This window comes from Monodelphis domestica, chromosome 5 (genome assembly GCF_027887165.1).
Source record: "Monodelphis domestica isolate mMonDom1 chromosome 5, mMonDom1.pri, whole genome shotgun sequence".
NCBI lineage: Eukaryota > Metazoa > Chordata > Mammalia > Didelphimorphia > Didelphidae > Monodelphis > Monodelphis domestica.
This window is the reverse complement of record NC_077231.1, coordinates 135,558,685-135,586,272: the sequence shown is the minus strand read 5'-3', so window position 1 is coordinate 135,586,272 and position 27,588 is coordinate 135,558,685. Positions and strand designations below refer to the sequence as shown.

The 27,588-nt window shown below is 35.0% G+C and overlaps 1 protein-coding gene across 7 annotated transcripts in view; it reads left to right on the top strand.

Moving 5' to 3' along the window:
- The window catches only part of SOX5 (SRY-box transcription factor 5), a 1,300,541-nt gene that overhangs the window by 110,559 nt on the left and 1,162,394 nt on the right, over window positions 1–27,588 (top strand). For 2 of the 7 annotated variants that reach the window (XM_056800789.1, XM_056800786.1), the window contains exon 1: window positions 22,271–26,040. The exons of the other annotated variants lie outside the window; for them this stretch is intronic. The gene's annotated coding sequence lies outside the window, so the exon portion shown is untranslated. Of the gene's footprint in view, window positions 1–22,270; window positions 26,041–27,588 lie in introns of those variants that run through there. 7 annotated transcript variants of the gene reach the window in all.

Here is a 27,588-nt window from a genome sequence, read left to right as displayed (position 1 = left end):
TTCACTCCTCACTTGAGGAAGTCCCAGTGGTTTGATCTGGTCTCTAGGATAAAATGAAAAAAAAATTCCGCTGTTATGTATTTAAATCCTTCCTAATATGGATCCATACTACCTTTATAGACTTAGGATTCTATTCACACTTTCTGTATTCCACTTATATTGTCCTACTTACTATAATTTATACGCAAAATTCCATCTCTTGTTTTGTGCCTTTGCAGTTTGTGTCCTGTGCTTAGGATGTGTTTTCCTTTCACTCCCCCTTTTAGAAACTCTGGTTTCCTTCAAAGCTTAGTAGCAGGGCACTAAGAATTTCCTGATCTCATCTGTGATAACTTGTCTCGACCTGCATCTCACCCCCTTCTTCATTTGCTTTGCACATGCTTCATATTCCTTGCACATATTTATTTACACATGCCTGTCATTGTGCATTTGGTGGGGACATTCTTGGTAAAGATACTAGAGACGTTTGCCATTTCTTTTTTTTTTTAGCTCCTTTTCACAGATGAGAAACGGAGGTAAACAGGGGAAAGTGACTTGTCTAGGGTCAAAGAGTCTGAGGCTGGATTTGAATCCACAAAGATTTTCCCCATTTCTAAGCTTAGTGGTCTATCTCCCATGCCATTAGCTGCCCACATGTATGTGGAGGTCTGTTTTTCCAATGAATATAAGCTTCTTCTGATGAAGCCTGCTTGGTTTGCCTTTCTATTCCCATGATCTTGCCCAGTGCCTGGCACATGGAATCACTCGCTTTTTATTTGCTGAATTTGGATGTTTAGAATAACTTACCTGAGACACCCACAAGACTCAGTGGCATTCTCCAGGTTGTATTTTCTTACACAGATGAGTGTATTTGTATACTTTAGAACAATTTTCAAGCTTTCTAGCTAAATCTTAGTTATCTGGAAAAGTAAATTAACCAGAACAGTCTGCTTAAGCAAAGTTACTCATTATATTATGATTCATTATTCATTTCTGTGATGAATTTTTAAAAAATATTCATTATTCTCTTCCAAAAAAAAGGAAAAAATGACAGGAAGGATAGTTGTGAGGGAGGAAATCATCTAGACTGGCTGGTGAGGTGTCTGTTACAGAGGTGGTATTAGGTAGATGGAGGAGGAATTCTGGGTCAAAAAAAAAGGAAACTTAGGATATCTAGAATGAATTTCTCAATTAATCAGCACCTATGAAGCATCAGCTAGGCAGGGGTGGAAAACGAAAATAAGAGCATGGATATTATTAGGAAAATGAGGAGTGTGGATTCTAGACCAACAGAAACTGGTTGTAGAATCTGTGGAGTTTGGTAGTATTTTTGTTTTTAATAATTAAAAATAGTTATTCAAAACTAGGCACTGATACTGGGAACATCTGATGAGGAGCTTCCTTTTCCATGGCAGATTGTCCCCCTCAGATGTAGCATTATGGGATTGCCTGGGACACTGAGAGAAGTGACTTGCCGAGAGTCACACAGCCAGTACTATCTCGAGGCAGAACATGAATCCAGGTTTTTCTGACTGATATTGTCTCCTATCTGCTATGCCCCATTGATTCTCATTATACAGTCAAACATTTTTTAAATATTTTTAAATAAAAAATAAAAAAAAATAAAATTTCAAAATGTCTAAATAGTTCCTTTCATCCATATTTTAGTCAATTAGGGTTTATTTAATATTGCCTAATTTTGCCCAACTCGCTACACTATTATCTTTGTAAATACAATTATAAAGTGAGCTAACTCCTTGATGACTTAATTTTCTTAGGTAAAAAGATATATGATATTGTATTGTCTACTGTTTGGAGATTTATTAAGCCCTAAATGAGTGTATTAACCAATTTAGGAATCTCAATCTTTACTTGTCTTAGAATATTACTAACATGATATTTCTCTTCTATGGAGAATTATTTCTTGGTATTTGGCCTAAATTGACTTTTCTTAATTATAGTCATTATTCCTGGTTACATTACTCACTGTTGATTTGTCAGTAATGATACATCTTTAGCCAAATGCCTTTTGTTTACACTATTCCTCACAGGATTGCGGGTGATTTTATAATGCACCTAGAGATGATGTGATATAGATGTAGTTAATTGGCAATCATAGACAGAATGTCTTAAACCTAGAATGGGTATAAGAGAAATTAATAAATGGAAGTGAGTGAAATTTGCTAGATCATCTATGCTTTGATTTTCCTTTGATAATATTTTTGCCTTAAATTCTTAAGTTACTTGAACTGTAATATAATAATAAAATGTGCCAGAATATTTCATATATGTATATGTATATATTATATAATCTTTTCATGTTCCAATTTATGTCATATACATGATATATACATATAGTAAATATTGTATAGTTTGGTTTTTTATCTTATTATAGGAAAAGAAAAAAATTAAGGACTAGAGGGCAGAAAAAAAAATATGAACAAAAGATTTACCTAGAATTAGATAGTTTTGAGCCACAGAGATTAGGGGACCTGAGGAAGAGCAACTTGAATGCACAACAACTTAAGGGAAAGACTAGACCAAAAACTAGGTTCCATCAATTAATTTTTTAAAAAAGAAATAATAGAGTAGGAATTTTTTAAAAAATTGAACATGAAAGAGAATTTAGACTAAATGAGAAAGATTGCTATAGGGATTGCCTAACTGCCTAAATATTGCTCAGGTTTGTCTGGCAATATGTATGTGGGAGCCTAGGACTTTGCCTTTTATTAATTGATTTTTTAAATTAATGGAATTAAAGAAATTAATTTTATTATTTACCTTTATTAATTGATTTTTTAATTAATGGAATTAAAGAAAATTAATTTTCTCTCCCTCCCTCCTCCAATCCTATTGGTAAAACAAAACAAAACAAAATTCTTGTAACAAATATGCAGTCAAGGAAAACAAATGTCTTCAGTGCATATATCCAAAAAATATGTCTTCTAGAATTCTTCTGGGCCTCTTGATATCTACGACGCTAGCCTAGAAAGGCCACAATCCCCATCCTGATTAAAATTTGACTATTTAAATCATAATCATTTGGGAGTACAGTATTTTTTCTTCATTATGGTATTATATTGTAATAGGACTAAGGACTGGATTTGTGATTTCTGGCTGGGGTAAGGGCCAGCTCTCTTACTCTATTCAACAGGTCCCAATGCTTCTCTGGTATTATATTGACCCAGATGGATTGATTTTTCCTATTTTAACTATTAATATCCTCAAGGCTATCTTGTAGCTAGACAGTATTGACCTTTTGAGTTAATCTTAAAATTTTATCTTAGATTTGTATTTAAATTAATATTCTAATAATTTATTTACATGAAAAATGTTTAAGAAATGTCCATATTCTTTCTATGCTAGTCAGTTTATACTCTTCTTTAAGCTCCAGAAAAAAGAAATGCTATTAGAATACCATTTATTGAAATAATGAAGCTTCCCAAAGTGCCCATGTGTCCTCTTTCTACACCTGTTAAAAATTCATGGAGGTTAATTTATGCTTTAAACCTTGACCAGAATTTCCTCATACTCTTTTCTGTATATGAACTGCTAATTGTCCACACTATCTCATTTAATATATATTTTTATAGGTTTTGAATAGCATGTAATACTAAAACCTGGAAGACAGTGAACAATGTACTTGAAGGATAATTTATCTTTACTCTGTTCATCAGTTAATGTCCATAGGTCAGAACAAAAAATGAAAACATTTTTGCATAGATTTAAGGGATAGTAAGATCCTTTGCCTTTATAATTCTAGTAGAAGGTGATTTGATACTGGACATTATTAGCTACAGTTTTCATTGTTTTTTTTTAATATTTTTAATATTAGTTCCAAGGCAGAAGAGTGGTAAAGGCTAGGTAATTGAGATTAATTGCGCATAGTCATTCAGTTAGGAAGTATCTGATGCCAGATCTGAACCCAAAACTTCTTGTCTCCAGGTCTGCTTCTATCCACTGAGCCACCTATTAGGAACTATTAAAGGAAAATTATCATATAGAAGATGGCTATCATCTATAGATAGCTTCATTAAGATAAACAATAAAGTTTAAATTATAGAAGGAAGAATTTAGTTTAGATATAGGAAACATTTCTTAGAAGGTTTGAAAATAAAATGTTTCTAAATTCTTTTGAATCTCTTGGGTTTTCTTTGGGCATTTTTTTTTTGTGACTGAAAGAATGAGGGAATCCCTCGAGATGCCATAATGGACTAATATATATATTCAAAGTTCCTTGTGCATAACATTGGAGATCACCAGCCCATATTAATTTTGAATCTCCTCTGTCACAAGCAGCCTAAGAAGATCTCAAGTGATTGGGAATTTGCTCCTTCCCAAGATGTCCCAGTCCATTAATTTGCTGAGTCATTTGGTCATGTCCAACTCTTCAGGATTCCATAGACCATAGTATCCAGGACCTTCTATCTTCCATTATCTCTGAAAGTGTGTCCAGGTTTATGTTCATTGCTTCCATGATGCTCTCTGTGAGTCTCATCCTCTGCCTTCCCTTTCTTTTGCCTTCAGCTTTTTGCAACATCCAGGTCCTTTCCAAAAAGTCTCATTTTCTCATTCTGTGGCCATTATGTTTAAGTTTCAACTTCAGTATTTGACCTTCTGATGAATATTGTCAGTTAATTTCTTTAAGAATTGATTAATTTTGGAGATTTTCAGGGTGGAGCCAAGACGGCAGAGTAATCCTCAGCTACTCTGTGCCACCATGAGAATTCTCTCTGACCAATATTAAAATATCTCCACAAGACAAATACAGGAGTGAAATAACCAACAGGGAGACAAGGTGAAGCAATTTAAAAAAAAAAAGAAAGGGGCATTAGGATGAGACAAGAGCAGACCCAGCAAGAAGCAGTATCAAGGAGGGAAGAGCAAATCAAGAGCAAGCCAACTCTCCCTCTCCCCTCTCCCCACACTCACTGTCAGAGGTTTAGGAACCTATGCTCAAGCCAACATCCAGATCCTTAGATCCTGCCTGAGCTAATAGAGGTACTAGCCAACCCCCAATTCTTGAAGTTTCAAACCTGTGGAGAAGTCTGCAGCTCCAGCCCAGGAAATCTTATTCTGGGCTTGGGACAAGGACTTAATTCACACTTTGGGGTGGATGATAGTACTAAGTATAATTACTGATCTTTTTGCCTAAAGCTCAGGGCGGAGCTCCAAGACAAGACAATCAAGGGTGTGCCTGATTGGACCAAGTACACAGTAAAACCAAAAATTTGAGACTAAGGCTATGACTAGAATTTGACCAGCCCCTTTCCTGATCAAGATCAGAGTGAGATGAAAAGCTTACACCTAAGCCTGAGGCAAGTCTTTAAGTTATCAGCATATCAAGCATATCAACTGAATCATCAGGGGCAGGGGGCTCTCAGAGCTCTCAGCACTCAGATCATCACATCATTCCTCTGAGCCTACCTATAATTAGAAAGGAAGAATGAGCAAACAAAAAAAAGGATCTAACTCTAAAGAATTTTTATAGAGATCAAAAGCAAGGTACAGACACAGAAAGGGACATTGAAATTAAAGGAAACACACTTAAATTCCAAAAGGAAAATATGAATTAGACACAGATTCTGGAAGAACTCTAAAAGGACTTAAAAAACCAATTAAGAGAGACAGAGGAAAAGTAGGAAAGAGAAATGAAAGTGATGCAAGGAGAAAGGAAAGTAATGCAAGAAGAAATCAGCCAATTGAAAAAGTAGAACCAAAAACACAATTAAAACTAGATCTAAATAAATGGAAAAACATTAATTACTCTTGGATAGGACAAACTAACATAATAAAAATGACAATCCTACCCAAATAAATGTACTTATTCAGTGCCATACCTATCAAACTACCAAAAAGCTTTTTTTATAGAATTAGAAAAAAAAAAGTCATAACAAAGTTCATCTAGAAGAACAAGAAATCAAAAATATCAAGTGAAATAATGAAAAAAATGTGAAGAATGGGGGCTTAGCAGTACCAGATCTTTAACTGTACTATAAAGCAGAGGTCATCAAACAATATGGTACTGTCTAAGAGACAGAAGGGTGGCTCAACAGAATAGACTAGGGCTAAATTACATCAGCAAGCTAATGTTCAGCTTTTAGGATTAAGAACTCACTATATCACAAAAATTGTTGGGAAAATTAGAAAACAGTATGGGGAAAATTAGGCTTAGATAAGCATCTTACACTCTATATGGAAATAGATTTAAAATGGGTGAATAACAAATATAAAGAATGAAATCATAAATACATTAGGTGAACATAGAATAGTATACCTCTCAGATCTGTGGGTAATGAAGGAACTTAAGACCAAGTTAGAGAACTTTGCAAGATGTAAAATGAATGATTTTGATTTCATCAAATTAAAAGTTTTTCTACAAACAAAAACAATGCAACCAAAATTAGAAGGACAGTAACATATTGGGAGACCATTTTTATAACAAAAGTGTCTGACAAAGGTTTAATTTCCCAAATATACAAGAATATAAGTCAAATTTACAAAAACTCAAGTGAATCTCAAGGAACTCAAGCAAAAACTCAAGCGAATGGTCAAGGGATGTGAATAGACAGTTTTCACATGATGAAATCAGAACTATCAATAAGCACATGAAAAAGTGTTTCAAATCCTTCATGATTAGAGAAATGCAAATTAAAACAACACTGAGGTATCATCTTGCACCTTGAAGACTGACCAATATGGCAGCAAAGGAAAGAGACAAATGTTGGAGGGGATGTGGCAAAATTGGGACACTAATATACTGCTGGTAAGGTTGTGAATTGGTCCAACCATTCTGGAGGGCAATTTGGAACTACACACAAAGGGTTTTAAAAGAATGACTTCCCACGAACCCAGCCATACCACTGCTGGGTTTGTACCCCAAAGAGATAATAAGGAAAAAGACTTGAACAAAAATATTTATAGCGTCATTCTTTGTGGTGGCAAAAAAAAATTGGGAAATGATTAGGTGTCCATTGTTTGGGGAATGGATGAACAAATTGTGGTATCTGATGGTGATGGGCTATTATTTTGCTCAAAGGAATGATAAACTGGAGGAATTCCATGGGAACTGGAAAGACCTCCAGCAATAATGCATAGCAAAAGGAGAAGAACCAGGAGAACATTGTACACAGAGAATGATATGTTATCACACAACCAAATGTAATAGACTTTTCTACCAGCAGCAGTGCAATGACCCAGGACAATCCAGAGGAATTTATGAGAAAGAATGCTTTTCACATCCAGAGAAAGAACCATGGGAACAGAAATACAGAAGAAAAATGTATAATATTTTGATAGGGATATTATTATGTTTTTGATGTTAAAAGAACGCCCTACTGCAAATATGAATAACCCAGTGGAATTGCTTGTCAACTCTGGGAGGGGGGATGCAAGAGGCAGGTAGAAATCATGAATCATGTAACCATGGGAAAATCATCTAAATTTTAAAAAATGATTAATTTGTTCTCCTTGCTGTTCAAGAAACTTTCAAAAGTCTTCTCCAGTAACCCAATTTAAAAATATTGATTCTGCAGGAGTCAGTTTTTTTTTTAAGAATCCCATTTTCCATAACCATACATTGCTACTGGGAAAAAAAAAAAAACATATCTTTGAATCTACAGAGATTTGCCATAATGTTCCTTCAAAGGAGCATGTTTTAACTTCATGGCTACAGAGATCATCTGCAGTTATCTTTGAGTCCAGGGATTCTATTCACTCTATTTGCCAGGAAGTGAAGGGACCAATTGCTAAATTCTTTTTTTTTTAATGTTAAACTTCAAGACATTTTTTATACTCTCTTCTTTAACCCTCATCAAAAGGCTTAATTCATCACTTTCTATTATCAGAGGGGTATCATCTGTGTATCTGAGATTGTTTATATTTCTTCCAGAAAACTTAATTCTAGCTTTTGATTCATCAAATCTGATATTTCTTATGTTGTGCTCTCCAAAAAACAAATAAGGTGTCAATACATAGCCTTATTGTATTCTCTTTAGAATCTTAAAACAATTAATTGTTCCAAATGTTCTTGATTCATATATAGGTTCTTCAAGAGACAAGTAATAGGATCTGGTACTCCAATCTATTTGAAAATTGGGAACATTTTTATTATCCCACACAGAGGCTTTAGTGAGGTCAATGAAGCATAACAACTTTCTTTTTTCTGGAATGCCCTTATTTTCTCTATAATCCAGCAAATGTTGGCAATTTTGTCTCTAGTTCCTCTGCCTCTCTGACAACTAGCCTGCTCTTCTGATAATTTTCAATTCAAATATCCATGAAACCTAACTTTAAAAATCTTTAGCATAACACTACTGGCCTGTGAAATGAACCCATTTGTTTTGTAATATGAACATTCTTTGTCATTGGTCTTCTTTAGGGTTGGAATGTAAAATGATCTCTTCTAATCTAGTGTATACTGCTGAGTTTTACAAATTTGCTTAGAGATTGAGTGTAGGACTTTGATACTCTGCTGATTTTAAATAGTTCAGCCAAAATTCAATTACATTCACTGGCCTTATTGTTAGAAATGCTTGCTAGGGCCCACTTGATAACTCTCTAGGATGTATAGCTGTAGATCAGCGAACATATTGTAAGATTAAAATTAATATCCAATAACACCAATTATTATATTTTATAAGATTCATTAATAATCTCTTGAAGTAGAGGAAAAGTCTAGTCTGAGTAAAGAGCAATTTACTGGATGGCAAAAAGGGGAGAAGAGAGAGAGAAGGGGCATGGTTATAGAAACTTATCTTCAAAACATAAGGACAAAACATAAGAACAAAAGTGGGATGCTGGGAAACATAGTCCTGGGGTACAAAATTCTAATTACCCAATACACTTATGGTTATAAGTAATATCAAGATATTTCTTGTATAGTTCTGTTTATTTTTGCCACCTCTTCTTAATTTCTTCTACTTCTATTAAGTCCCTCACATTTGTGTCTTTTCCCATGACTTTTTTTTGTGTGAAATATTTACTTGATCTTTAGTTTTCTTGAAGAGATTGTTTATTGTTTCCATTTTGTTGTTTTCTTCAATTGTTTGCATTGTTTATTTAAGGAAAAGTTCTCCCTGTTTTCTCTGGAATTCTGCATTCAGTTGGGTATGTCTTTCCTTTTTTCCTTTCCCTTTGGCTCTCCTTCTTTCTTCAGCTATTTGTAAAACCTCATGAGACAGCCATTTTGCTTTCTTGCTTTTGTTTTTCTTTGAAATTTGTTGTTGGTGATATTGCTACCTCCTGTACAGTATTGTGAACTTATATCCATAGTTCTTGAGGTACTTTCTCTACCAGATGCAACCTCTTAAATCAATTCATTACTTCCATTTTATAGTAATAAGGGACATTATGTAAGTCATACTTATATAATTTGGTGTTTTTTCTCTAATTTCTCCAATTTATATCTGAATTTTGCAATAAGAAGCTCATGATCTGAGCCACAGTCATCTCCAGGTCTTGTTTTAACCAACTGTATAGACCTATTACCCACTTTGGTTTCAAAGTACATAAACAAAAAAATCTGATTTCAATATTGAACATCTGGTGATGTTGAGTGTTTGCTATGGCCAGTGAGTTATCTGGGAAAAATCTATTAGTTTCTGCCCTGCTTCATTTTGTACTCTAAGGCCAAACTTGCCTATTATTCCAGTTATTTTTTGATTACCTATGTAATTAGCATTTCATTTTCCTGTGATCAATATGGCATTCTTTTCACAAAACCATCTCTTTATCTTGTTAGTTCAATGGTTTCTTATTTTCAATTTTATTAATCCTCCTTCAATTTACAGGATTTCTAAATCAATGTTTAATTGGAATTTTAAAATGTATTCCTTATTTTTAGTTGCATACCCAATTCATTGATCTGCTTTTTCTTTGTTTTATTAATGTGAGCATTTAGAGCTATACATTTCCCCCAAGTACTATTTTTGGCTACATCCCTAAAATTCTTTTATGTTGTCTCCTTGTTGTTATTCTCTTTAAATAAATTATTGAGTACTTTAAAGATTTTTTTGTTGATTCACTCAATCTTTTCTTGTTCCTTAATTTCCTCTGGTAAGTCATGTAATTTATTTTTTAGGAATTTGAATGCTATGCCATTGGTGCATATATGTTTAATATTGATATTGCTTTACCTCTATGGTTTATTTTATCAATATATAATTTCTTTCCTCATCTCTTTTACTTAGGTCAGTTTTTACTTTTGCTTTGTCTGAGTTCATAATTGCTCCTGCTTTTCAAAATTTCACCTGAAACATAGTAGATTTTTCTCTAGCTCTTTACTTTTACTCTGTATGTTTCTTCCTGATTTAAATGAGTTTCTTATAGAATGTATTGTGGGATTCTGCCTTTTAATCTGTTCTGCTATCCTTTTCCTTTTTATAAGTGAGTTTATCTCATTCATATTCACAGTTATTATTACTAACTGTATGTGTGGCCTCATCTTATTTCCCCCCTGTTTTTCCTTCTCTTTCTCTTCTTTTAGTCTTTCTTCCCTTTTCACAAGCATTTCTGTTTCGGTCTACTCATCTCCCGGAATTCACTTTCCCTTCTGTCAGTCTCTTTTTCTAATTCTCCTCCCCTTCTTACCTTCCTATTTGGCAAGAGAAATCCCTGTGTCTAAGTGAATGTGAATGTTATTCCCACTTTGTGCCAATTTCAAGAGAATAAGCTTCAAGCATTGCATTCTACCATATCCCTATATCCTTATTATATCCCTATCAACTTTCTCTCTTTTCCCCCCCATGTATTCTTCTTTCTTGTCCCTTGATTTTATTTTTTTACATCATCCCATTATATTCAACTCAATCCCTACTCTCTCTATATATCCTCTTATTCATTGCCCGAATAGTGATAAAATTCTTAAATTTCTTCAGTACTTTAAGTATCCTAAATATTTTAGGTACCTTAGGTACTTTAAATGTTATAGTTATCTTAAGCCTCTTAGTTATACCCTTCTTACAAATAATCAGTTTAACTCCATTGTTCCATTTATTACCTTAAAGTATCTTAAGTACCTTAAATATTTCCTGTACCATAAATATCTTCTAGTTATCAGTTTCCCATGCAATGAATGTAATCAGTTTAATGCAATTGTTTCTCTTGATTACCTTAAGTATATTAAGTTCTTTACGTATGTATTGTAGAATAGAAAGCTTAAATATCCTCATTCTCACTCTTCAGGGATGTTATTATTTTAACCATATTGATTCTCTTGATTTTTTCTTCTTATGTTTTTATGCTTCTCTTATGTGTCAAATTTGCCCATCACATTTTCTTTTAGGCTCTGCTCATTTTGTCAGGACTGCTTTGAAGTCCTCCATTTCATTAAATACCCATTTCTTCCTCTGGAGTATTTTGCTCAGTTTCCCCAGGTAGGTGATTTTTGGTTGTAGGCCTAGATCCTTTGCTTATCATATTCTATGCCTTCTGATCCTTTAAACCAGAAGCCACTAGGTCCTGTGTAATCTGGACTGGGCTTCCCCAATATGTGAATTTTTTAAAAAATTGTTATTTCTTTCAGGAGATAATTGACTGATTCTTTCAATTTCCATTCCCCCCTTTTATTTAAGAAAATCAGGGCATTTACCTAAGTTAAGTAAGGATATGATAACACTTAGATGCTACAGATGAACATGTCATCTGGCTTATATAACTGTCCTTTAATGCTGAAAGAATTGGCAAATGTGATTTCTAGAGGATAAAAACTATAAATCAGTAAGTCTGATTTTGATTCATGGGTACTTTCCAGAATTCATGAAAGAAATGGTTATTGTACATCCAGAAAAAAAGTAAAGGTTGCAAAGTCCTTTAAACCTTTCCCAAGAACTGGACATTCTAGATTTAACACTTTTCATGTCATTGATCATTGGTAAAGTTTTATCTAGAATTCAACAAATAATTTGGTGAAATATCTCATTATTTTATGGAAAATATGGAGAGCCCTGGACTAAATGATAATATGATTAGATGGATCCTGATTTTGTTGAATGGCCAGACTCAGGATTCAGTGAAGAATTGTCATTCTAATGGGAGTCTCCCATGAAGTAACCCAGGGATTTTTGCTTGTCCCTCTGTGGTTTAGCATTTTTTATCAGTGATTCATAGAAAGGTATTCATAGCATTATTATAAAAAATACAGATGTGACACAAATCTAGGATGGATAACAAAAAAGGTGTGGGGGCATGCTATTTCCCAATAGATGACAAAGTTAGAGAGAAAAAAAATCCTTGACTTGCTACTAAGATCCAAATCAGGAATAAATGCAAAGTATTGCATTTAGACTCAAAAAATCAACTTCACAATTAGAAAGTATGGTTAAAAAGCATATTGCTCAAAAATCAACCTTACAAATACTAAGTACAATTATATAATGTATTGTTGGAGAAGAGTTTTTGGTCTGAAGATGATTGCAAACAATATGATCTGGTAATTTGATGTGGCAACAAAAAATATAACATGATTTAATCTGCATTATGAGAGCCATAGCTCCCAGGAATAAAGAGATGATAGCACCACTAAACTCATATATCTGAACTCAGATATCTAGATTACTGTGTTTAATTTTAGATACCACAGATCAGGAAGGATATTGTTAGCTAGAGAGAATCGAAAGCATTACAACTAGGATAGTGAAGCACCTTGAATTGATTACAAAATAAAGATGAATCCTTTGCAGGATTCGATATAGTGGGTATTCCTACTGAGTGTTGGGTTAAGTGCATGGAGAGATCCCTTCCAATTAGAAAATTCTGTGATTTTTATGATCTAAATAGCATTCGCCATTGCTGAGCCAATAACGCATGTTGCTGACATGACTTGGATGGTAAAATTGTTTCAAGATGGATTTTAAAAGAAATTCATATAGTAGTCCTAGTTCACATGTGTATCATTTGAGTCCTAGACAAACAATAGGTGCCCCCTAAAAATACATTGAATAAGAAATTGAAGTGAAGAGAGGGAGAAAATAAAGGATTCTGGTCATGCAACTGTGAAACAGCTGAATTGTATAGATTTCAATGTTCTGAAATAAAAATTACATCTAAGCTGTGACCAAGAGTGGAAGTTTTAGATCAAAAGAACAATTTTAGAAAATCATGGTGAGGGAATGAGAGCACTAGTTTATTGAATCATTTTGCTGTCTTAACCAATGCTCCAGATCTTATACCTATAATCTCTAAAAATATGTACTCACTTAGCAGTTCACAAATCCACCAATTTGTTCATTTTTTCTTACCCTTGACATTCTTATTTTTCTTTCAGAAAAATATAGGACTGACTTTGCAGACATGTGGAAACAAAAGTTCTTTGGTTTCATAAGATCTTTTACAATAAAAAAAATAAAGATTTGCTATAAAATGGTTGTATAATCAGCAAACAAAAGCAAAAAACAAAAAACAACCCTATAAAAAGTAAACCTGGTACCTGTCACCTCTTTTATATTCTCAGATTTTCCTCCATAGTTTGCAATTACAATGCAATGCTCAGCAGAGCTTACTTTTGTTGTATAAATTATATCAAATGAAATTAAGGAAATGAAGGCTATTTGATGACCCCTAAAGATTAATGGTATAATGAAAAGAGCACTGGATTCAGAGTCAGAGGAGCCGAGTTCAAGTTCTGGCTCTGACATTTACCTATTGTGTGGCTTTGGGCAATTCAAGTAACCTCACAGGCTGTGAAATGAGTATAATATTTGTAGTAGCTACCTTACAGAACTGTTGTGAGGAAATGCTTTCTAACCTCCAAAGTACTCCAGAATCTGGAGAAAAAATATGATTATTGAGAAGCATGCCTTGGCAGATAGTTAGCTCATCTTTTGGGGAGATCTAGGTTCAAGTCCTGCTTCTGACACATGCTGGATTGCTTCCACCATCTGCTGCCTTTGCCTCTACTTTCGTGCTGCTGAAGTGGGAGAAAAAATGTGAAACCATGCTGACTGGATCCACTATAATTTTATGTTACATAATTTTACTGTAGCAAGGCAATAATCTCACTGTAGCAAGGCAATCTTTTCCCACCTCCCTAATAGACTCACTATCCCACTCACCACAGCAGCTTTTCTAAACCTTTTCATCCCTTTTTAAACCATCCAAAGCTGTCTCTCCAACACCCTCAGCTAAAAACCTTGCCTCATACTTAACTGAAAAAAATTGAGACGATTTGCTGAAAGCTCTTTGCTCTTCCCTCCTCATCTCACATCTCCTTTACACCTTCTGACACTATGCCCACTTTTACCCATCTCACATGATAAGGTGCCCTTCTCCTTGCTTAAGCAAATACACTATAAGCACAAGTGATCCCATTCCATCCTGTCTTCAACAAATTTGCTCCTCTAAAATAACCATTCTCACATTCAATCTCTTCCTGTCTACTTGCTCCTTCTGCTGCTTAGAAACATGCCCATATCACCTGCATTCTCAAAAAAACATCCCTAGATCCATCCATCCTAATGGCTATAATCCCATATGCCTCTTCGCCTTTGTTGTTAGACTTGTGAAAGAAGTCTAACAACAAGTCAAAGAAGTCAAACAAGAAGTCAAAAATTAATGCTTTACTTCTTTTCCTCTTTTTTTTTAACCCTCTGCAGTCTGGCTTCCAACCAATCATTCTTCAACACTTGACATTAGCTAATATAAGAATCTTAAAAATTAACTTTAAATAAAATTCATAGGATTTGGAAAAATTGATTTTGCCATATGATGTGGTAAATAACTGATCTGGAGCCTAAAGGGATCTCAAAGAACATATAGTCTAACTCATTTCTTTAACAAATCAGTAAAGAAGGGCTGAAGGAGATAAGTGACTTTCCAAATCTCATTCCTGCACACAAATATCATATGCCATACATTCTAAATGTGATACATACACATTTTGTACAAGGCATTATTTTAACTCGGGTCTTCTGACCTCATGGCTAATAAAGAAAGACTCTGACTACTATAGCAGCAATCTGTTTTTTTATAGGCATGGTGGTATATAATGATAAATTGTCTTCATAGCAAGGATTTTAAAACACCATAGAATGAATCCTCTGTCTTCAAAGGAAGATTTTGCTATGTTTAGTCCACTGCCTTTGCTGTTTTGTAAATATTTCAATAGCAAGAATTGAAACCTCCTTTAAAAAGTTTCCTCTTAAGTTTCTGAGAGATAGGGGTTATATTTGTTTTCACAAATAGTTGGGTAGATGAATGGATAGAACTTGGGGTTAGGAGTGTCTGAGTTCAAAATCTACCTCAGAGATTTACTTACCTGAATAATGCTGGGTAAGTCACAAATTTCTTTGTGCCTCATTTTATTCATCTATAAAATGGGGACAATAATAGCTTCTGCTTCACAGGGTGGTTTTGGGGATTAAATTAGATAATTTTATAAAGGATTTAGCACAATGCCTGGAATGTAGAAGGGATTTAATGAATGCCTTTTCCCCCTTTCCCGTACGTCTTCTTTTCCACAGAAGGTTAGGACATATTTTCTCCTATTTAATTTCACTAGCATATACATTAACTTATGTTATCCTTAGAGAGGTTCTGTGGTTGCAGGTATGCCACCATCGTAAGTCTGATTTTATCAGCGGGAAGCCCAAGACATAAAGAACATGCAGTTAATAGCAGAACTAGATTTATAACTTAAGGTTTCAAATCCTCATCCCTGGTGATCGCAACACTCCAGTATAGAGAAGTATAATATATAAAATGTCGTAAGAAGTAAAATTTTATTTTCCATATATTGAACCTGAAAAATCTTGGTCCTGTGGGAGAAGAAAAAAGATGGGAGGTGGGGAAGGGAATAAACATTTATATAGTGCCTACCATGTACCAGGAACTGTGCTAATCACTTTACAAATATTATTTCATTTTTGGGGGAGATAAACATATAAGTGGTACATTTTTACACATAGCTTCTACTTATATTGAGGTTCTAGAAGTCATTAGACTTACCTTTGGTAAATTAATGCCACGTAGAAAAGGTCATTATTTTTGGTAAGGCTATAATAAACACATTTTACTATTTTTCTTCTCTTTGGGAATTAAGAACTGCTTTTCCTCCCTTGAATTTATTTCATTAGTGTATATTCATGTAGGACAAGGTGTGATAACCTATGATTTTATGTATATCAATAGGAAATGTAATCTCACATCAAATTGGTTACTTTTCTATTTTCCCTTAGCCCAGAACCTAAACTTTCTTAGGATCTTCCATAAAACAGTGACATTATTGATATTTAAAAATCCAAAATTGATGCATTTAGAAGAACATATCTTCAACTTGTTTTGATTTAGCTGAATAACAAGTCTGGAACAGATCCTTTCCAGAGAACCTCTTCCATGTTTTGCAGGTAGATTTTTTTTAATGTGAAATGTAGAAATTCAGTAGAAGGCTCAAAGTAGAGACTGGGATACTTCTGCCTCCTTCTGTAAATGAGCCGTCATTAGCTGGAAGAAAGAAGAGGACCCAGATGAGTGATTAACACACCTCTATATATACACACAGATTGATTCATTATCAGAAACACAGTTTCTCCCCCATCCCCTCCTAAAGGCTCTACTTTAAATAGCTCTTAAGATAACAAGTAAAATGTACTTGGTGATCTTGAGTTAACTGCTTTTCAAAAAAATTGTCCATCTAATTTAAATAATTTCTGAGCTGCACGATTCAGACTGACTCGTGCTTCAGTACAATCGAATGCCAAGGAATGAACTAGCTGGGGATACTAGGATTCTACGAACATAAGTTCATTGGTATAACTTGGCTACCGAGACCCTGCACAATTGCCAGTGTCTTACTATTAATACCAGTGTCTACTTTTATACCTCCTGAAATTCATCTCTCTTTGACGCATCTCTCAAAAAGAGGGGGAAAAAATCCTCTGAAAGAGTATTTTAGACAATAACACAAATGACCTGATGGTGACCGTACAGACATCATTCCTGATGTAGTGAAGATGTCTTACAGTGGATCAAGAAAGTTTCCTGAAATGATCAAGTCCAAACAATTTTAGACAACCTTACCTTCTGAAATCTAATCCACGGACCCCTCACTCCCAGTTCTCCCTCTCTGGGTCCAGCATCCCCTGTCACCGAGGAGGAGCAAAGATTAACTCTGTTGCCCCTGCTTATTCCCCGACTAGAGTTCCTTTTTGTGACTTTCATTGTAAGCATTTTAAAAAGCCACCAAGTACAGTGACAGACACTATCATATTCAATTGGACATGCTTTCTGCGAATTTGTTAAGGATTTATTCTACACATTTGTAGCATTTAGTTGCTATGGAGATGACCTCAGTAACAGCCTTTAGGTTGGACCTAGACATTCCTTTCATTTCCATTTAATTTGATTTGACTGCAAAATGTCACTTCCATTGCATTGATTAAGCCTCATTGCTGCCACAAGCCCTGTTAGGGAGGTGAAAGGGCAGGCTAGCCACTGTCATTTTGCTCCCCTACCGTTTTCTGATATCAATACAGATGGGCTTTGAAGATGAGAAACTCCTTCGCTGAATTGATTCAGGACTGATTTCCCTTGCCCACCTCCCCATAAGCTCTAAAACACAATAAGACAAATTAGCCTCAGTTATTTCTAATTGCCAGAAGCCATGCTTTAAGGAACAAAAACAAATACTGTTTCTATTATAACTCTTACGTACTTGCATGGAGGATGTTAGGTTGAGTGTAATGTAATGCTGCTTCTATCTAAAAGCTTCTTTTCCAATAAATACAATTATTTTAGAGTTTAAGTGGGTTAAAGTTTAATTATGAAATATGATTGTTGAGGGGAAGAACAGTAGGGGAACCAGAGAGTTGGTCTCATAGTCAGAAAAAGGTGAGTTCAAGTTGTGCCTCTGACTACTTGTGTGATCCTGGGCAAGTCACTTATGTCTGACCACCTTTAGGCAGTTGTTCCTCCTATGCTGTATGTAGTACTTTATAGAAAAGGTATTGTTTTATATGAGTAGAGGGAGTTATTGTGCTAATAAGATCACAGACTTGGTCAATTTCTCAAATGTTTAAAGCATCCCCCCCCCCCCATTTAATCCTTACTTTCAGCCTTAGAACTGAGTATTAGTTTAGAGGCATAAGGGTGGTAAGGGCTAGGCAATGGGTGTTAAATGACTTGGTCAGGGTTACATAGGTAGGGAGTGTCTGAGGTCACATTTAAACCCAGGACCTCCCATCTCTAGCCCTGGCTCTCAATCCAATAAGCCACCTAGCTGCCCCCTCAATAATTCTTTGTATTTGAGAAAAGGCTAGGGAATCAAGGTTCCTAGGTAAAATTGTGCCAATTTGTCATTGGCATCTTTCATTCTTTACCCTTTCAGTGTCCACAGGAACTCAGGATTCTTATAACAAGAATAAGAAAAGAAAACAATTTTATATGTAGGTGTTAGCCCAACACTCACTGAAGGAAATTGATTACATTTTAAAATAAGCAGACAGGAGACTGACTTATCAGAAAGCAAAACTTAATTGAATTGTTCAAGGTGGTGACTCAGGGCTAAACTGGGGAGACATTTTGGGGGAAAGATTTGCCAGCCCTCAAGTCATTGTTTCCCCTATAGCATGCTACTTTCTCCCTAAAACTATTATGGGGGATTTCATCATAAAAAGGGCATTGTATAAGGGAGGGGACAGAGGAAATAACCATTTATTAAGTGCTGAATCTGTGCTAAGCCTTTTACAAAAATAATTTAAACAAGTTAGTATTAATCCTATAAAATTAATATGTGTTAATATGAATATGTGTAAAAGGATTAGCATAATGCCTTCCATATAGTATGTTATTAATAAACATTTGTTCCCTCCCTCTTCTCCATTATACTGCCCCATTCTTAGGATGGTGTTCTTTCAAACACTTTTGCAGAGAAAGTGGCATGCTAGGGGAAACTGAGATTTGAGGGTTTGGGATGCTTTCCTAATGCACAGGTATTAGTTAAACTGATTTAGTTAAGCTTATACACCGAAGTTTTGTCTCTGAATTCCCAATGCCTTAATGCAGTATCTTAAACCTAGTTAAAATTTAATATATGATTTTTTGATTGGATTGGAAATATTTGGGAAAGTATTCTGAGATTATTTGCAGAGGCCACTACTTAAAATGAACGCTTTAATAATAATCCTGTCCACTTATGACAGCTGCAACTCCTCTATGACTTAATTGATTGTTTTTAAAAGCTGTGATTGCCAAAAAATTCATCACCAATTGACCAAGTTGGTGATGAGTCCTTCCAGAATGAGCTAGCTTGGTTCCTCAGACACCCCAAAACGGAGGTGAATGACATTAGAATTAAATTTTGGATTCAATTCCTTATCACGTACAGGTCAGCTGGTAAGGGTTGTACAAAAGTGGCTGTGTGTTGTGTGGGCCTGGGAGAGAGGCCATGCACCAAAGTTACCAAGGGAGAGGAGCAAATTGGTTAAGAGAGCAGGAAACTGAGAGAGACTGAAGCAGGGAATCAAGGCAAGACGGGTCTCTGTGCCAAAGACAATGATAGAAGCCTTGTTACTACATGGAAGTCAGTGAAGATGAAGGAGCTGGGTTAGGGTGAGACATCGATACAAGCCAAAAGGTCAGAAGCCAGGTAAAAAGAAAGAAAAGCAGGAGGAGAGCATGTACTGAATGACAGTTCTTATTGTGCTCATGTCCTGTGGTATATTACTTTGACAGCACAGTTGTGCACAACATTGGCCAAGACCCCCCTCCTTTCTTTTTTTTCCAAAAGAAGTGGTGCTGTCAAACATCACAAAATACAAAAGCTAGTTCATAAATACACAATAAAAAAACGCCACCTTCAGCTCTTTGTTCTTTAAAAAATGAAGAATTAGGAAACAGGGTATTCTTTTAATCTCAGGGTAAAAACTGAAGAGGATAGTCTGAATTTCAGAAGTGTTTAATGATATGGCACAAATTCCCCATCTCCTTAATTGCTTTGGTACTATCCACTGAAAACTGTGCCTAACATGAAACTATCCTAAAATTAAACCAGCTTAAAAGCCTTCAGGATATTATGGTAAATAGATAAGATGCATTATTTTATCTACTTGTGCAAAAGGGAAGAGATTCACCTTTAAACACAGGAAATAATCCATTTACAGTAAGAAATATATCCTTTCCATTTCTTCTTTCCATTTGTAAAAATATTCACAAACTATCAAATTTGTTTCCAATAGTGATTGGCTTCACATCATATTGGGAAAATTGATTGTATTGGGAAAATAAGATACAAAGCTTAGAATTCTCCTGAAAAACTAGCTAGATACTCAGTCTTACTCTTTATTCCACAAAGCTATATCCCACAAAACTAGAAAAAGTTATTGCTACATGGTCTAATAAGGAATGCCATCAGCTTTCAGATGAACACAGATTAGCTAAAAAGTTACACAGCATTTTTATTGTGCTTTAAAAGGGAGCCAATCTGCCTTTTGGTTAGAGACAGCCTTCATTTTCTGATGTCATCATAATTCTTATAACTGATACTTATTCAATGTATCCAACTTTGCAAATGTTCTTTTTGCAACATTTGTGTATTTTTCTTAGAGAATAGTCCTATGAAACATGGGTACCAGTGAGCAATTTCTACAGTGAAGTCCCAAAAATCTAATTTTTTTCAGGTTAACCTGAAAAATAAACCATTAACATTATTAGCTCTTTCTTTTGACCGATTTCTTTCTTAGCATCTTTGTCACACATCTGGATCATTTATTAGGAAGTAGGCTTTTCCTATGCTGGTACTGAATGCAGTGATTTGCACTTTAAAATGTGGTGTTGAGAACTCTATTTGGAACGTGTTGCTGTATATCAGATTGAGCTTTAATAGTGTTATATTTCAATCTATAAATAACTTTGCTTTTCTATCAGACATTAAAACAATGTATGGTATTTGGCAAAAAGCAAACTGCCAAATGACTTCTTAAGTGCCTTGTTAAGGCACGTCATTATAAATTTTATATACTGGCTAAAAGACTGTAAAAATGGATCTTATGCATACTGCATTTTTAGCTTTACTAACCTATCAGCATAAATGATTTATTTTTACACCATGAAGTTAGAATTGCTAATCACATTCTATAAAGGGTGACATGATTTTTGTTTTAATTTGTATTCTGTCAGATTAACAGTTAGATGAATCATAAGGGAAGCTATATGTCATGGAATGAGAACTAGGTGGGTCGTTGTTAATGAGGCACTACTCTTAATAAATGGAAAGAGGAAAATGGAGATACTATGGTCGAGTTAAAAAAAAAAGCCTTGAATGCTATAGCCTCCAAAAATACTTATTCTCTTGAGAGTAAAGTTTCTGGAAACAGCCCATTTAAACACAGATGGGATTGTGGAAAGAATTAAAACTTGGCCAGACCTGTGTACAAATGATGTTTCTATCATGTGCCATTTAGTTAATGCCCTTTTAGGAAGTCAGAGTGCTACAATGGGAAGAATATTGCCTTCATTTTCTGGATGTGCTACTTGTTAACTTCATGACAATTGAGATACAATTTTGCTTTTCTAGCTCTTAGTTTCCCCAAAACTTAAATGAGGGCGTGAGACTGGAAGACTTCTAAGGTCCCTTTTCTCTGATTTTCTGAATCTGGTGTATGAAACCATATTCCCTCTCATTGTGAGAAGTAAGACAAATGGCAGGAGCTCTGGGACATGGCATAATCATTGTGGTGTGCAGATAACCTACTTTAATTGGAGGACAGTTATCTGTGGGGGGGAAGCCTTTGGAGGCTTTGAGCCTCCCAAAATGGATAAGTGCTTGATAATGGAATTTGAAGCTAACCTCGTATTTTCTTTATGTTTGAGTGAACTTAACCAAAATACTTTAATCTGAAGTTCTTGCTAAGCTTTGTGCATGCCCAGACTTTAATTTTAATTTTCTCTTATTTTCATTGATTTGTTTTAACATTACATTTATTGCTAAGTGTAATATTAATCTTTGCCTCTCCTATCCCTGACCTAGGTGAGACTTTCCTTGTAACCAAGATTCAAAAAGAGAGCTAAAACAGCTTCACCAAACTAATCAATGTCTGACAATATAGAGAATTTTTCACATCAGTTGATTCTCCCTCCCCCATTCTCCCACTAATTGTCAGTACTCCAACTTTGCAATGAAGGAAAGGATGTATATTTTACCAACTCTTCTCCAGGACCAAGTCTGGTCATTATATTTAAACATAATTCAGTTCTGTGTTTTTCTGTTCATTTACACTGATTTAATCATTGTATTTACTGTTTTCAGGGCAGAACAGACTTAAAAAACCCCAATTTCTAAGGGTTTTTATAGTAGCTTCTTTATGCTTCATAAATTAGTTTTGTCCTGTAGAATTCCATTTGTAATTATAACTAAAACAAAAAATGTTCAAGTTCAGTATCAAGCATTAAGAAAAAAAAAAACAGATAATAATCCAACAGGCTAGCAAAAAAGTCAGAAAACTTTTGAACTTAAAAAAAAAAAAGATTCAGTTCAGGTTCTGTTGCAGTTTTGCATATAGGATCAAACAGGCCCTTCCCGCATCTACACCATTTTACCCATCTTTAATTAGCTGCTTGTCTTTCAAGTTTCAGGATAGCATGCTTCACAGATGACGTGCTGTGTATTAGCAGCCTGGGCTGAGACCCTGCAGTGAAGCTATTTTATGTGAGTTGAAACACAGGCACTGTATGGATGAGACCATCAAGAAGATAAAACTAATTCTAGTCTATATATCAGGAAGTGCAGTGTGTTCAAAATACCAGTGCATTCTTTCAAAGCAGTATTAGAAGGAATAGCCCCTTAGTGCCCTGAAAATGGAATGTCAAACAACATAATATAATCCTCCTCCTTATGGGGTGGGTGGAGAGACAGAGAGAGACAGAGGGAGAGGGAGAGAGAAAGAGAGAAAGAAAGGTAGAGAGAGAGGAGAAGAGAGAGAGACAGACTGACAGAGACAGAGAGAGAGTGATAGAAGAAGAGAGGTGGAGAGAGAGAAGAGGAAAGAGAAAAAGAGAGAGAGACAGACACAGAGACAGAGAGATAGAGACAGAGACAGCAGGGGGAGAGGGAGGGAGAAAGACAGAGATTGAGATAGAGACACAGAGACAGAGACACAGAGAGACAGAGACAGAGAGAGAGAGAAAGAGAGATTTCTCTTTGTACCAGATTTTAGATGTCTTAATATTCCTTCCTGTCTAATTTTATAGAAAGTGATAATAAAATTCCTGTCAAATTAGAGGTGATGGACTTTTTAACCTATGACATGGGAAAAATAGTTATTATCATAAACATAATTCAAATAAAAGTTTATTTGTAATGTCATTATGCTGAAGGGTTCATTTCAAGCATATAATTTTATTCAATTATAAATATTAAAAATTCAGAATAATATCAGATTGAAAGGGAAATATTTTTTAAAAGATTTTACATGCTTGGGTGTGTGAATTTAGTCCATTGCTTCCCCTCAAGATGGAGCATTGTTTTTAGTTTTTAAAAATAAGACAAAACAAAAGAAAGAGGGGGTGATTACTGTAAAGAGGTGTGGGCTTGGGTATATTGTTAGCTGAGAAGTATGAGGTGATTTCATCCTCTCATTTCCCATCTTTCATATCTGTACCTATGAAACAGAAAATGGAAGACACATATCAAGAAAGTGTCTAGTGAGGCAAGGAAAGTTCAAAGAGATGTGATGAAGTGGCAAACATGTAGTTGACTTTAAAGAAATGTCAGGGAAATAGTGACAACATTTTTGAAACCAGTTTAGCCACCAGTTGAAACTGCATCCATGATCCAAACCCTTCTATCCTAAGTGGGAAAGGGGATGAAAAGGGATGCTATAAGAGTCTGCAGGAATTTTCTTTTAGTGAAAATTGTCACTACTCAAGGAGTTGCCTCAATAGATTTTCTACAGTTTAGTGATCAGAAGACACGTTTTCAGTGTTCTAAAAATATATATAGAGTGCCTACTCAAATACCTTTTGGGGGGGTGGTGGTGAAAAAAGGAATATTTTCCATCACCAAACAAATTAAAGGAACAGGAACAAGATTTTAAAAAGGGGGAATAACACAGAACTTTGGGGGTAAAACAAACAAACAAACAAAAAACAAAACATTTCTTCAACATTGCCATTTCCAAAGTTACCAAATTGGGTCACTAGATAATTATATTAATTCAGCTCCTCTTTGATTTTATTTGGAAAAAAATGTTTTTGCTCTTTGATATCCACAGGATAGCATATAATGGAAATACCTGGCTTTTTATAACTAAAGAGCTATTATCATCATGCTGAATCAGAGAGAACTAGACACTTTTGGAGTATCGACACCTGGAACCACTTTGTTAAAAAGGCATGCCTTAGTACAGCTAACTAAAGGTCACAGAGTGGGAGTAAAAATTGGCTCATGTTTACCCATCTTAGCTGGCTACCAGTTGGTTCACTTTAATTGGCTATCATGTCCACTTACTAGAAATTGGCTCTGTTTCACAGCTGTTGGATGTTAGAACATAGACACTTTGAACCAATTTATCTGAAAAAAATATTTTGTTTGATGTTCCGTCTGCCAGAATATTGTTTCAGATTACCATTCTTTCATAGAAAAATCACTAATTGTGGGTAGTAATATTTAGCAACATGAGTACAGACTCCAGGACCTGAGAGTCTTGGCTAAATTACTATATAAACAGAGAATTCCCAAGTACAATGTAAGAATAATATCAGAGGGGACTGAAAAATGATTATTATAATTTAATATGGAGTAGCATCATGATGAAGCAGACAGGAGCAACCTTAGAATTAGGAAAATTTGGGTTCAAGTTCAGCTTCTGTTACACCAACTCTGTAACTCTGCACACAGACTATTTTACCCCCTGCAGAAAAGCTGCTTATCTGCATTAACAGAGGAACATTCACTAGAAATTCCTCCACCTTAGTAAAACCATTGTTTTGGACCAAGATGAGGACTATGAGGAGGAGGACAAGGATGAAGATGATGATAATTGGATCAGAGATATGAATATTTTTTAAACTGACACCATAATATGAATATAAGAGGATAACTTTAGAATTCGGTATATAACTAATAAAAATATGTATTTCAGGGGCAGCTCAGTAGCTCAATGGTTTGAGAGTCAGGTATAGAGACAGGAGGTCTTGGGTCCAAGTCTTAACTCAGACACTTCCCAGCTGTGTGACCCTGGGAAAGTCACTTAACCCCCATTGCCTAGCCCTTTCCACTGTTCTGCCTTAAAAAAGGTGGGGGGGGGATGCATTCCCTTTAATTGTTTAATAAAACAGTAACATTTTCTGAGGAGCCTTTTTAACTTAGGTAGGCTAATTTTTTAGAGTCCACATTCAATCTTTTTATGTATTCTTTGTAATTAATATTTCATTTTTAAACTGACAGTTTTTATTTATCTAATGGCTTTCAGTATATACTTCCTTGAAATTGTGGCTAGAATTACCAGTCGTCAATGCAAATAATATCACTTGACATTAATGTATTACTTTAAGTCTTGTAATGCATTTTTCATTTGTCATCTCATTTAGCATTGTCAATGTAAATAGTCAGATGACTCAGTTTACCTCTGTACTTTGAGAAACCCCAGTACTAAGCACACCTATTTTGTTTGAAAGTTAAGTACCCGTTTGTTTTGAAAGGTTTCTCTATTGGGTTAAAGTTTCCTCTCCAGAAGCCAGCTCCTGAGTTTGACCTTTGTCTTTAATTTGTTACAGCTGACCATTCCCTGATACCATCGTTATTGCAATGAGGTTTATGCACCTGTTTGTGTTTAGTCTTTATAGGCTTCCCAAAAGGTATAAAGAGACTCTCAGGTGCAGTATTTCTTGGGAGTTGATATTTAGCTGGTGTTCTCCACTTAGTGTGGTGTCTTCTACCAGAGATACTGTTCCCAGAGTCTTTGGTTCTGTGTGGTTATTTAGCTTAGGACTCTGTGTGGTGGCCAAAATAAGGAAGCTATCCCTTTGTCCTGATTAAAGAGTGGATTTTCTGGATTTATTTCCAAGTTAGCAGCATCTTAACCCTGCAAGATAGGCATCACAGTTGTTATCCCCATTTTACAGAAGAGAAAGGTAAGACTGAGAGAATTTGAATTACTTTTCGAAGGACACACAGCTAATATGCACCAAGTGATATCTGAATATGATGTCTTTCTGACTTTAAATCTAGTTTTTGAATTACTATGCTATGTTGATTCTCAAATATTGTGCAATAGATTTACTGACTTAACACTACTGCTAATATCAGAATACTGATGCAGGAATTAACAAAGAACATACTGACCAAAAATGTAACTTTATTTCATCAGAATAGGGAGCTCCCAGAGAAAACTCCTCCCAATGCAGATCAGCAACTGCTGGGCAACTTAGACTTAGACAGTTGAGTAAAGTCAAACAGATAATTGGTGTTTGAGGCATCACTTGAATTCAGGCTAGTTTTCCTGGCTCAGAGGATGGTTCTCTAGCCATTTCACAACACTATCTTTCATTTATTTATTAAATGAAAATGAAAAAGTTGATATTTTAAGTGCAAAAGAAAATAGATTTGATGTCCTTTTAAACAATTAATAATTTCAAGTTCTAAGACTCTCTTTAATTACTTTTTATAAAAGCCAGCTGGTTTTGTTAGCTTCTGTGACCTTCCATCTTCTGAATGTTCTCACAAATCAAAAGAAAGATATGCTTCATTTTTATATTAGTCCTGGGGAAAATAGCATTATAAATCAAGGATAGAATATAACCTGAAACTCTTTAAAAAAAAAAAAGATAGAATCAGGGTTGCCTTGGGAATCTTTAAATCCTTGAAGAGATTAATTGGGAGAGCACAAATTCCCTTTTTATAAAGTTTTTTTCTTTTTTTCCCTTTTCCCCTCACCTGTTCCATGGCCCCCAAATTGTTCCTCTTCTCTAAGCTATGGGTTCTTTATACACACTCTTCACCTGTACAGTTCTATACTGCAGTGAAAGACATAAAGACTTGTTGAGAATCAGGAAGATGACTTGGTTGGTTTCTTTTTAAAAACTCTGCCTCTTTCAGCTGTGATTCTAAATTGTAAAGATTTAAATGCTACTGAATCACAGAATTTCAGTCGAAAGTAGATCTTAAGTCTTGCAACCCTAAATAAGAAACTCAACTACAATATGCCTGATGAGTGATTATCCAGCCTTTGCTGGAAATCTCCACCCGTCACCACCTAAGGTTGCATATGTCATATTGTGATAGCTATAATTGTTAGGAAGTTTTTCCTTTCATCAGGCTTAAAGTCACAATGCTCTCTAGAGAGCATCTCATCTACCTTCCACCATTCAAAAATACTCTGTTCTCTAAAAAACGGAATTTATCATACCTAACTAAAGTGAATCTACTTTACTTTGAACTTCTGTGTGAAATTAATGTCTGTACCATTCATTTGGAAATTGTGGCTTAAACTGTATTTTTCAACATTAATAACATAGGTGGTATAATCTACTGTAAAACAAGTTAAAATGGACAACTAGGGGGAAAATTTGGGTTCTGATTTTAACTCAGTCATTTAATAGCTGGGTAATCAGAAATAAATGAATCTTTCTGAACCTCACAATATGGATTATAATACCTGCCTTTCCATTTGCAGAAACTGA